Source organism: Stegodyphus dumicola, chromosome X1, assembly GCF_044657685.1.
Source record: "Stegodyphus dumicola isolate Sdum_Otavi_A_Nest chromosome X1, ASM4465768v1".
Lineage (NCBI taxonomy): Eukaryota > Metazoa > Arthropoda > Arachnida > Araneae > Eresidae > Stegodyphus > Stegodyphus dumicola.
Window position 1 is genome coordinate 104,626,413 of NC_140780.1, and position 13,369 is coordinate 104,639,781.

The 13,369-nt window shown below is 36.9% G+C and overlaps 1 pseudogene; it reads left to right on the forward strand.

The window, feature by feature from the left end:
• Positions 1–395: 395 nt before the first annotated feature.
• Positions 396–872, forward strand: LOC146993232 (histone-lysine N-methyltransferase SETMAR pseudogene; annotated as a pseudogene).
• The last annotated feature ends 12,497 nt before the right edge of the window (positions 873–13,369 follow it).

Consider the following 13,369-nt stretch of genomic DNA (forward strand, 5'->3'; position numbering starts at 1 on the left):
TGGTTTTATTTCTGAATTTACTTAATATATTTGCTTATGTGCTGCACTGAAGTTTTCATTTTATGTGTGTGCAATATCTAACGTTAGGGTAAACTTGAGAAATAATGGCCACATTTAAGCAAATGCTCATATAACAAGTAATGGTTTTGAGTTGGTGCATTCGCACTGCGGCGCTGGTAATGCTCGAGTGTCATGGCTACTGTGTAATTTATTGGGTTGTTCGGAAAGTAATTTCGTTTTTTCCCGTCAGAGGACTTAATTACATTTTTTCGAAACCAACTTCACACTTAAGCCGCATAACCATTATATGTCTTGAGAGCTGATATTACAAGGCTTGTGTGTGAAAAAGTTCTATTAATTCTACGCAACAGTTTTTGGTTGGTGCCCTTTTAAATATGGAGAGCAATAAGCAGCATTTTCGTCATATTTTATTTTTTTACTTCAGTAAAGGTAAAAATGCTGTCCAAGCGAGAAAAAAATTGACGGATGTGTATGGAGAAGGCGTGTTAACAGTACGCCAGGGCCAGAACTGGTTTGCAAAGTTTCGATCCGGCAATTTTGATGTCGAAGATGCACCACGGTCTGGAAGGCCGGTCGAAGCTGACAAAGATGCGATAAAGGCATTAGTTGATGCAAATCGGCGAATAACCACACGAGAGATCGGTGAGAGGTTAAATTTGTCGAATTCGACTGTTTATGGCCACTTGAAAGGCCTGGGCTTAACCTCGAAGCTCGATGTGTGGGTGCCCCATGTTCTTACGGAGCGAAATTTGTGTCGTCGCGTTGACGTGTGTGATTCGCTCCTCAAACGTCAGGAAAATGATCCATTTTTGAAGCGGATTATTACTGGGGACGAAAAATGGGTCGTATAAAACAATGTGAAACGCAAGAGGTCATGGAGCAGAAAAGATGAACCGGCTCAAAGCGTTTCAAAAGCCAACATTCACCAAAAAAAGGTGATGCTGTCCGTTTGGTGGGATATTTCAAAGGAATCGTTTATTTTTAGCTTTTACCGGACAATACAACTATTAATTCGGAAGTCTATTGTCATCAGCTGGACAAATTGAATGATGCACTTAAACAGAAGAGGCCAAAATTAACCAACAGGAAGGGTGTAGTGGTCCACCAGGATAATGCGAGACCTCATACAAGTTTGGTCACTTGCCAAAAGCTTTTACAGCTTGAATGGGACATACTGCAACACCCACCATATTCTCCAGATCTGGCGACTTCCGATTATTATTTGTTCCGGTCCCTGCAAAATTTTTTGGATGATAAAACCTTTACCTCAAATGAAGATGTCAAAAACCACCTGAATCAGTTTTTTGTCAGCAAGGACCAAAACTTTTACGAGCGGGGAATCATGTTACTGCCAGAAAGATGTCAAAAGAGCTGGACCAGAATGGCCAATATATAATTTAATAAAATATTTATTCATTATACGAAAATTGTCTTTCATGTTCCTCCCCCCCAAAAAAAACGAAATTACTTTCCAAACAACCCAATAGTTTGTGTTGTTGTGCTGTTCAAATGGAAGTGCAAACGGACCATTTCTAATGTAAGTACAACTATCTGATATTTCAAATTAGGGTTGCTGTTTAATTTGAGTTACCTTACTTAAGCTTTAACACGAAAAATAAATTAATTTTACATGAAACCTATAAATGGCTGCAATACAATGTGAGTAATATCCTTTGGCAATAGCGGGCGGTGTCGTTCTTTCTCCCTTCGACAGCAGTAATGCCGACTATCGAATAATGTTACTAGAGCAAATATGGGCAGTACCAAATTGTCATGATATTTTCTTTTCACGAGGTAATTAAAGTAATCATGTATGTTTACAAGGACAGAAATAGGTGCAATGTTGTTGCTCTTGTTCATCCTGGTTCCATGAAGAATGTGTCGAGTTAGAGAGTAACTCTTCCTATTGTAATGAGTGTAGCATATAGTACAAGTCCTCATTAAGAGTTCTTAAGTTTGTAATAATTTGTGTTAATTTAATAGTTTATTTTATTTTCACTATTCAATTGTTTTTAATTTATATATAAAAACTTAAACATTTTTTGTGATACAATTTGTTCCGTAACAAAAGTTTAATTTTACTTCTTATCATTTGCCAAACTTATAATTTGTATAAAAATGTACTTCTCTTTGGAAAAGATAAATGTAGAGGTGACAGTTTTTCTTATCTTTTTAATAATTCAACCTGTCCAAATTTCCTGTAATCGTGCCCGTATTACTTAATATTAGTCAAATATGAGCAATTGCAGAATTTGTTGTGGAGCTTCTTTATACACATAGCAATAAGAGTTTGTTAATATACCATTAGAAAGATCATACTCTGAAGTTTGAAATATATTAATTTCAGAGAAATGAAAAGTGTTTTAGTGCAGTATATTTTCAATTAAATGTTTTGGTGCCCATATTTGCCCAGTTTACCCTACGTATATTCTTTTATAAAAGTTTCTTTTATTGTTTCATTACTGTTTTACGAATTTTTAAACTAATCATTTATATGAAGCTTAACAATTTTTAAAAATGTAATTCAAAGTAAACCTATTGTACTATGGTTCTAAACTAATAAGTGGACTGTATAGCAAAAGAACTAACTAATTTATTTACAGTAATTAACTATTCACATCTAATACATGCTCTGGCATGTTGCTTAGCCGAATCCAGATGGCCAAGTGAGAGTTTCTCTTCCTATCCAATAGGTGGCGCTATATTCTAACTTAACATGCCGCCGCCCGTTGAAATTACAAATTTCAACATGTAAATTACAAACAAACATACAATTTAACAAATCAAGAACAACTAATTCTACAATACAATATGAAAGCTAATAGATAATCTTTCATCATGAATATAATATAAAATAATGTAACATTTTAAGAACATAAACATTCACTATGCTACAATCGAACTTATTCTTTAAACAGTTCCAGTTTAATGTAAAGCACAATTTTCAATAAGAACATAATAATGTAAACTAAGCATTATTATCCTGGATAGGTAATAAACAAATTTTACTAATACATCGAATATACACACCATTTGATGTTTTCACTTTAACAACTCTGGCCTTATTATCTTTACCAGGTAAAACTTCTAGAATTCTTGCTAAAGACCATTTAAATGGCGGAAGATTATCTTCCTTTAACACAACTAACATACCTGCCTTTAAATTTTCTTTATTAATAAACCATTTGGTGCGTTGTTGTAGATGATTTAAATAATCAGTTTGCCAACGTTTCCAAATAACTTGAAGGAACTTGGTAATAACTTGCCATTTAGAAAGTCTATTATCTGTAAGATGAGACAAATCTGGTTCAGGATATGAAGTAATGGAACGTCCAATTAAGAAATGACCCGGCGTTAAGGCTTCAAAGTCATCTGCATCTGTTGATAAGGGTAAAATTGGACGAGAATTGAGAATACCTTCAATCTGTGTGACAACAGTCCAAAATTCTTCTAAAGTTAATTTATAACTGCCGATTGTACGCTGAAGATGGTATTTAAATGACTTAATACCTGCTTCTCATAAACCACCGAAATTTGGTGCTCTAGGTGGAATTAGTTTCCAATTTATACCTTCAGATGTTAAGAAATCTGCTATATCAGAATTAGATTTAAGGACTAAACTATGCAATTTTTTCAGTTCTGATTTTGCACCAACCATATTAGTACCGTTATCTGACATTATGGTATTACATTTTCCACGTCTAGCAATAAATCTTTTAATAGTAGCAAGTAATGAATCTGTGGTTAAATCAGTTACTACCTCTAAATGTACTGCTTTAGTAGCTAAACATATGAATATAGCAACGTACACTTTTGCATAATTACCCTTTTTCTGATTTTTATACTTAATGAGGAATGGACCAGAAAAATCGAGTCCACAAGTATTAAATACAAAATCTGGATTAACTCTCTCACCAGGTAAATTTCCCATAAGTTGTTCACATACAATTGGTTTAACCTTAAAACATGTTACACATTCATGTACAACCTTTCGAGCTATATCTCGACCATTAATAACCCAAAATTTACTACGAACCTGATGCAATAGTGCTTGAGCACCAAGATGTAAATATTTAACATGGTAATACTGAAAAATTAATCTAGTAAATACATGATCTTTTGGCATTATATAAGGAAACTTTTGGTTGTAATTAAGATTACTATTGGCAAGTCTGCCTCCTACTCTCAGAAGAGAATCATTATCTAAAAATGGACATAAAAATTTTAACTTACTTTTGGAAGAAACACAATTCTTATTTTTAAAGATAAAATATCCTTGCTAAAATGTTGGAACTGTACATACCTGATCATGATTTTCTCAGCGTCATCCAATTCTTTAACTGTTAGAGAACCTATTAAATTTTTTCCCTTACAATTGGCTATAAATCTACAAACAAAACTTAATACACGAATAATACGAATATAGTTATTACTAATGTTAAGAATATGATCTAAAACAAGAGAATTAGAGTTCACATTTAAATTAACTAAGTCATTATCCTTAAGTTTGAGTTCTTTGACGTATTCCACATTATCCATATCAGATGAAATTACTTCACAAGGATTAGTCAAAAACCTCTCCTTAGTCAAGAAAGTTGGTCCATACCACCATAAATCATTATGAAGAAGATCTTTAGGTTCAGCTCCACGTGATATCAAATCAGCTGGATTATTGTGAGTGCTAACATGGTACCACTCATGAACCGCAGTCATGCTTCGAATAACAGATACTCTATTAGCACCAAATGTCTTTAGTTGATAAGGTTCCTTCTTAATCCATGCTAACACTATTGACGAATCAGTGTGTAAGGATCTTAAGTTTTACTAACTTTTATTTTATTTTAAATCTTTACTATCACTTCTTATTTTCTACTTCCGGCCAGAATTAAAACGTTAACTTATTTATGCAAAATTTGTCTGGCGAACGCCAAGTACTTAAGTTGTGGCTTTTTGCCAAGCGAGAGAGAGGAAGGAGTTAGTCGAAGCAGGCCGCTTGCCTCAGAAGTTTTACTCGGTTGCTGGTTGCCTTCCAGGCCAGAGGTTTAATCCTCGTGATAATTTTAAACGTATTGTAGTGTTAACAGTTCTCTGTACTACATACGGCTTCCTGTTAATCTCCGGCCAATCTTACACGTAGGCCCTTGTTGATTATTCCAAATTTAAGTTAGAGTTTAGTTATATTTTTATATTCTTACGTTCAGACCACAAGTAGTTGGTCTCTGTATTCCGAAGTACGGAAATTATTGTAAAGAGTAAAAAATAAAGGGTTTTGTATACCCTTCCTGTGTATCTTGTCTACTTCCCACAGTTACTGAACATAGCTTTAGTAAGCTCCCTGTTCCGAGTCAGGTCCTTGCATGTTCCCAAAGAAAGTAAGACGGAACATTGAACCTGATAGTGGCGCCCAACGAAGAAGAATAACCATGGCCGAGTTTCAAGAAGAACCTGTGCTGCCTGCAGAAGCGGCTCAGAATCCAGAAATGCCAGCTGCCGCCCTGGAAGGATTTGGTTACATCGTCCAGACCATGCGCGCTTCGATGAAACCAGAAGCAACATTTAATGGAAACTCACCGGTAACCAGTTTTTTGGAAAAATTGGATGACCACTTCATGCTCTACCCCGTGCACGAGTTTCAAAAAGTTACCTTAGCTACCAGCGCTTTGAGGGGCCAAGCGCTTAACTGGTTCAAATGTATAGGCAGAAGTCTCTTGGGTCAAGCAGGAAGTCCCACCTATACTTACGAAAATTTCAAGACTGCCTTAGTAAAAGCCTTCCCTGTCGTAAGGGATCGTGCGAAATTAGAAACGGAACTTTTCAGCATATATCAGCAAAGAATCGAAAATCTCTGAAGCTTTATTTTAAGAAAAATTCATGTCTTCAAACTCTTGTATGGAAATCGTCCGGATCCTGAGATAATTCAAGTGATTTTGCCGAGGTTACTTCCCCAAGTGCAAGACTTTATTGAATTAAGAAATCCGACTACACTGGAAAAGTTATTTGAGCTAGCAATCCAGTTTGAAAGTAGAAGAACGGCGGACATTGAAAGAAGACGCCAATATCAACAACGAAACCAATTTGGTGCGCCAAGACCACAGCAAAGTCAAGCACACGGCTACGGAAGCAAAGCGAATCAGTGGGCAAGGAAACCCGAGCATTCAAAAACAGCCGGCGAACGTCGACAGTTCAATAGCAATCCAGGAAAAAAGTCTCAAGGCCAGTGGAAAAAGAAGGAAAGCATGGAAATGAAAAATGATTTAAACTAAAACGGATTTCTGCTGACGGGAGGGTGCGGAAATCCGAGGGCCAAGAAAACCCCTCTTTCTTCAAGTTAAATACAGTAATGGTGAAAAATTTGACTCTTCCGAAGATTGAAGTGTTGGTGAATAATATCCCAGCCAGCGCACTCCTGGATACAGGCGCGCAGTGTTCCTGTGTGGCAGAAGATTTTTTTAGGAAGTATTTTCGGAAATACCGCATATATAATTCGGATAATACGACAGTGTTAGCGGCGCAAGGAGAAAGATGTAAGTGCATAGGTAAATTACCGCTATACATCCGTATCAAGGACGAACAAGTAAAGGTTATGTTTTTTATAGTAAAGAATCTGCAAGCACATATTATCTTAGGAATAGATTTTCTTTCAGAGGCACAAACAACACTGGATTTTAATGAAGCGTCCCTTAAGCTGACGATGAAACCAGTTCGAGAAGAAAAGGCTGAACCTCCGATGTTAAACCTTGACCACCTGCCTAATGAAGAGCAACGAAGAATCCGACAAGTGGTAAGTGAATTTGCTTCGTTATTTAGTGATATTCCAGGATTTACTCAGGTTACTAACCATAGTATTGACACCGGAGATTCAATGCCAGTTCGCCAGAAAGCATACCGGTATGATAAGAATAAGGAAAAAATTATAGAATGGCATATCACCGATATGCTACGTAAAAAGATCGTAACGCCCATCTCAAGTAGTTATGCTAGCCCGGTGGTTTTATGTAAGAAAAATAATGACTATCCATTGACACATCCAAAAAGGTGGCGATTTGCGATTGACTATCGTAAATTAAACTCCATGACTAAATATCCGGTATATCCGTTACCTATTATTGAAGAAATTCTAAGGAACATAACATCGACCAAATGTATGACGACTTTAGACTTAACGACTGGTTATTTTCAAATAGGGGTTAGGCCTGAGGACGTGCCTAAGACTGATTTTAGAACCAAGTCTGGCGCTTATGCATTTCTGCGTATGCCGTTTGGCCTTTCAGGGGCACCGGCAACATTTCAGCGATGTATGGACATTGTGTTAAGGCCTGTTCTTGGAAAGTCCACATTTATCTATTTAGACGATATAATTATTACTAGTGATAATCTCGACCAACATGTACAGGATTTAAGACAGGTGTTTTCTTTATTAAATGAGGCCGGTCTAAAAGTTAATGTCGAAAAGTGCAAATTTGCAGCCCCTGAATTAAAATATATAGGTTACAAAATATCTCAGAAAGGAATCGAGACAGACGAATCAAAAATAATTGCTGTACAAAAGTATCCGACTCCAAACACGGCGAAGAAGCTCTCTTCTTTTCTAGGACTTTGTTCATATTATAGGTCCTTTATAAAAGATTTTGCAGCTATTGCTGAACCATTGTTAAAATTAAAAAGGAAAAAGGCAAGATTCTCGTGGACGGCCGAAGCCAATAGTGCGTTCGAAAAATTAAAGCAAGCATTAACGCAAGCCCCTGTGTTGAAATTTCCTGAAAAGGATGAGAATTTAGAAATTTCAGCGGATGCTTCGGATTATGCGGTAGGAGCGGTACTTTCACAAAATCAACAGCCCGTGGCATTTTTTAGCCAAACTTTAAATCAAACACAAAGAAACTATTCCGCGACCGAGAGAGAGGCACTTGCAGTTCTGTTAGCAGTGCAAAAGTTCCGAGTTTATTTTGGAAAGGCGCCAATAACAGTGTACTCTGATCATGCGGCGGTAACTAGATTGTACTCAGGGAAAAACTTATCCCCAAGGTTAATAAGGTGGGCATTCAAGCTACAAGAATATAATCTGGTAATCAAGCATACCCCCGGAAAGGAAAATGTCGTAGCAGATGCCCTATCCAGAATTAAAATAGACGAAGAAGGTAATACTGTAAAGGTGGCAATGCTCACAGCATGTACAATAAATTCCCGAGAAACTGTAATAACAGAACTGGGTAAGGATCCTGAGTTTGGAAGCATTTACGAGTATTTAAAGGATCCTGAAAATTTTAGCCACCAAGATATTGTGGCGATAAGAAATAGGGCGGCCCATTACGAACTAATAGATGGTCTATTATTTTATACAAAAACCACAAATTCCAACAACGAATTTCGACCTGTTATCCCAGCTAGTCTTAGATTAAATATTCTGCAGGAGTTGCATGACAGCCCTTTAGCTTGTCATGCTGGTATTCGAAAAGCTATACAACGCGTACGCGAGGCAGTCTATTTTCCTGGACTGGAAAAGTTAACAAGGGCGTATGTCCAGTCCTGCCCAACATGACAAGCAGTTAATTATATTAATTTCCGCCCGGCCGGGTTTCTAAATAGTATTAAATCCGAATTTCCAAATGAAATAATTGGCATCGATTTATTGGGCCCTTTCCCAAAAAGTCAGTTAAATAAAAGTCGCTATCTCCTTGTTATGGTTGATCATTTTAGTAAGTGGACCGAAATTGTTCCCTTAAAACGAGCCTCCGCGAAATTAGTTACTGATTCTTTTTTAAATAAATATATTTTAAAATACGGGGCGCCCCTAAAAGTTATATCGGATAATGGTCCTCAATTTGTAAGTAATGTATTTGAAGACATGTGCCAAAAACTGGGCATACGTCATTTAAAAATGGTCCCGTATCGGCCGCAATCAAATATAGCGGAACGGGTCAATAGAAATATAGTGAAAATTATCCGTAGTTATGTTAAAAATTTTCATAAAAGCTGGGATAACTATGTCAATGAATTTGCTTTCGCCCTTAGGACCGCAAAACATGATACAACGGGAAAACTCCTGCTGAGTTATTTTTAGGCAGAAAGATTATAACGCCGTTAGATAAATTATTTTATGTGCAACAAAGAGCCCCAGAATTTAAAATGGGTGATATAGAAAAATTAGTTAAAGAAGCAAAAAAGAATACTGAAGTAGCACAGAGAAAACAGAAGCTTTATTATGATATGAAACGACGGGGAGTAACTTATAAAGTAGGGGATGAAGTGTTAAAAATTAAGCATTCACTTTCTTCAGCACCAGAAGATAAAACTGCCAAATTTTTTCCACGATTTGAAGGACCATATGTTATAGAAAAGATAACTCACGCTGTAGTGGTGTTAAAAGCCAGAAATGGTGAAACATGCTCCGCAAACATTGATCAAATAAAACCCTACTATGATCGTAATAAAATGCAAATTTTCAAAGATCTTTTACAGGATACGGCACAGCAGACACCGCAGGCACAAGCTCCAGAGGTGGATCAACGTCAAGCACAAGGACAAGCCATTAGGAGGCAGGAGCAATTGAAAAGAAAGTTTCCCCGTTGGAAAATTGAAGGTAACAAGAAAAAGAAGCCGCTCCACCGTCCAGAAAAGAGAGCTCACGAACACCCCCAGAATGAAGAAGGGAGAAGTACGACGAAGGCAAAGAAAGCCAGGAGAAATAACGGCAACTATAACCCGGCTCCCAAACGGAAGATCAACTCATCGGACAGGACTCTCCGCAGCAAATGTCGCCGAACTGCGGAAGGGCCACTAGCGGCGGAGGAAAAGATACAAGGAAAATTTGAACGGCCAGCAACGAGGTCCAAGCAGGAACGCGAAAGAAGTGTCCCGGTTCCGCCAAGACCAGCTGCCATCAAACGGCCAAGACCACAGGCAGAGGCGAAAAAGAAGGTATTCAAGGGTGACAGAACTGGAGGAAAAAGAAAGCTTCTAGAGTAAGGAACTGAAGGGCGAGCCCGCACAAGAAGGAGGATAAATCAAACGAGAATCTGCGCTACCTTCCAGGACTGGGCTCAGAAAAGAATGTCCGAATATCACAAAGATAAGTAAAATTTTATGTTACTTTGCAAACTTAAGTTAATCTTTCACTCTTACTGCAAGTGGCAGATTTCAAGAAGTTTTACCTCATGTGAGGTCTACCTTTATCGCCAAAAAGGCGAGAAATGAGTTGTTACCGATTTTGGTATTATGTTTTTCAATTACTCGCGCGTAAAACTAAAGTTGATGTATAATAGGAATGTGTAAATACTTAAATATTGTAAAGGTTAATGTATAAATTTTATATAAAACATTCTGGCAAGAAAGAAGTTTTAGTCTGAAAGACTTTTCGAAATGTAGTATTTCAATGTAGAAGAATTGGCACTTGCTTTGAAAAGAATAGAAGTTAACAATGTACTACTAATGTATGTTTTAAAATGCGTAAAATTAACGGCATGTTAATATGTTCTTATATGCAATGTGAACTGTTATTTTAAATGTTAAGAAATACTGTGATATGGTAAAAGTGAAAGTAATGCAAAAAAAAAAAAAAAAAAAAAAAAATATTCGTGTGATTGTAAAAAGACCGAATTATGGTGAATATAAGGTTGAATGAATGTAGTTAGTCTCTCTGACGCTACACTTCAGAGTTAGCCACTTTCAGAATCGTACCTCAGGGTTTAGAGTTGAAGATAGGGTGTGTTACGAGGTCTTGTCATGTTGAATTTTAACACGTTAGTGTTTTGATTGTAGGAGGCAGTGTTGAACACGTATACATAAACACATTCGTGTTTGGTGTTCTTTTACAACACATGTCAGAGAGCACGGGGAGAGATAATTAAAATAGTCATGAATGAAATAAGAATGTTAAGAGAAATATAAATATGCATGTTACTTGCCATTTCATTGTGTAACATTTCATTAAACTAGTTTTCCTTCCAGATCTCTGGAAGGAACCAGATTTGAAAAAAGCTCCTGTTTAGATGCAGTACAGATGAAAAATTGGGTGTCCATGGAGCTGCTATTGTAAAAACAAATTTTTTTTTTAAAATTTCTAGTTTCTAGTGAGAAATGTTTGTAAAAGATTGGCCTCGCGTTAGATTTCTAGACCTAAAAGTTTTCAACAAGGTCGTTTTAGACCTCAGTTTCAAACTAATTAACTCTGGCGGGAAGTATGTAAGGATCTTAAGTTTTACTAACGTTTATTTTATTTTAAATCTTTACTATCACTTCTTATTTTCTACTTCCGGCCAGAATTAAAACGTTAACTTATTTATGCAAAATTTGTCTGGCGAACGCCAAGTACTTAAGTTGTGGCTTTTTGCCAAGCGAGAGAGAGGAAGGAGTTAGTCGAAGCAGGCCGCTTGCCTCAGAAGTTTTACTCGGTTGCTGGTTGTCTTCCAGGCCAGAGGTTTAATCCTCGTGATAATTTTAAACGTATTGTAGTGTTAACAGTTCTCTGTACTACATACGGCTTCCTGTTAATCTCCGGCCAATCTTACACGTAGGCCCTTGTTGATTATTCCAAATTTAAGTTAGAGTTTAGTTATATTTTTATATTCTTACGTTCAGACCACAAGTAGTTGGTCTCTGTATTCCGAAGTACGGAAATTATTGTAAAGAGTGAAAAATAAAGGGTTTTGTATACCCTTCCTGTATCTTGTCTACTTCCCACAGTTATTGAACATAGCTTTAGTAAGCTCCCTGTTCCGAGTCAGGTCCTTGCATGTTCCCAAAGAAAGTAAGACGGAACATTGAACCTGATAAGTGAAGTAATAAACCTTGACTATAGGCAGCTGAATGGCCTCGAATATTCTTTTCATTAGTTTTACCAACAGAACTGCACCACAAAGTTCCAAACGAGGAATGGTAATTGACTTCAGAGGTGACACACGAGACTTGCTGCACAGAAGTCTTGATGAACATTCATTTGAAGATGACATACATTTCACATAAATTGCAGCACCATAGGCTTTCTGACTAGCATCACAGAATCCTATAATTTCTATTTGTTGTAATCCATTGGTTAGAACAAATCTGGGGATGCGATAATCGTTCACTATTTTTAGACTATGCAGAAATGCCTTCCATTCTTCAGAGTAATTTTTAGGAAGAGGTGTATTCCAATTTAATTTTAGAAGCCAAAGGTTTTGTAGAAATATTTTAGCTTTTGTCGTAACAGGTCCAGTTAAACCTAACGGATCAAAGAGGCGACCTATCGTTGATAAGACATCTCTTTTCGTTCCAGTTTCTTCAATGTCAAGTATCTTTAAATCGTAAGAAAAACAGTCTGTAGACGTATTCCATGGCATTCCTAAGGCTTTTGTAATCTGAGGCTTACTCGTAACTTGAAAGGAGTAATCCTGAGTAGCACTTTCTTTATTCTTCAATAATTCTGGATTGTTTGAACACCATTTGTGTAACTGCATTCCACCACGTTCTAGAAGACAGGTTAACTGTGTCTGCAACTCCTTGGCTTCTTGCATCGTATTAGCTCCAGTAATAATGTCGTCCACGTAACAGTCCTTCAGTATGGCTCTTGAGGCATGAGGAAAGTCTGTCGCTTCATCCATTGCTAACTGCTTCAGGATCCTTGTTGCAAGGAATGGTGCACTTGCTGTTCCGTATGTTACAGTCCTTAGACGGTAAGTCTGCACAGAACTACCAACTGATTCCTTCCACAAGATCAACTGCAGGTTTCGTTGAGATGGTTCAATAAGTATTTGTCTGTACATCTTCTGAACATCAGCTCCTAATGCATAGTTGTACTTTCGAAATCTAATAATAATAGAAAATAAATCTTCTTGAGGTATTCTCCCTTTCATTAATATTGAGTTCAGTGACTTTCCATTGCTAGTAGCCGCGGATGCATTAAACACAACGCGAAGCTTGGTAGAGGCTTTCTCTGGTCGATAAACTCCATGATGACTAAGATAACTGCAAGTCGATGTTTCAATTTCTTGAACTTCTTCCATGTGATTTAGATCCTTATATTCTTTAATAAAATTCTTATATAATGTTTTCATATTCGAATCACTTTCTAGTCGATTCCACACTTGATGCAATCTTTTCTCAGCCAGCGTTTTCGATTCTCCTAATTTTACGCCTTCCCTTATGGGTAACTGAACTACATATCTTCCATCATTTTGTCTATAGTGAGTACGCTTGAAATGTTCTTCACAGTATTTTTCTTCTTCACTCAAAGCATCCTCGATATTTTCAATGGATTCAACTTCCCAAAATCTTTGCAAAATTTCTTCAACTCTTTCTTCACTATTTAGAACTAAACCACAATAATTTACTTCTGAGTCACTCTTGCATGCACCAGACGCGATATATCCAA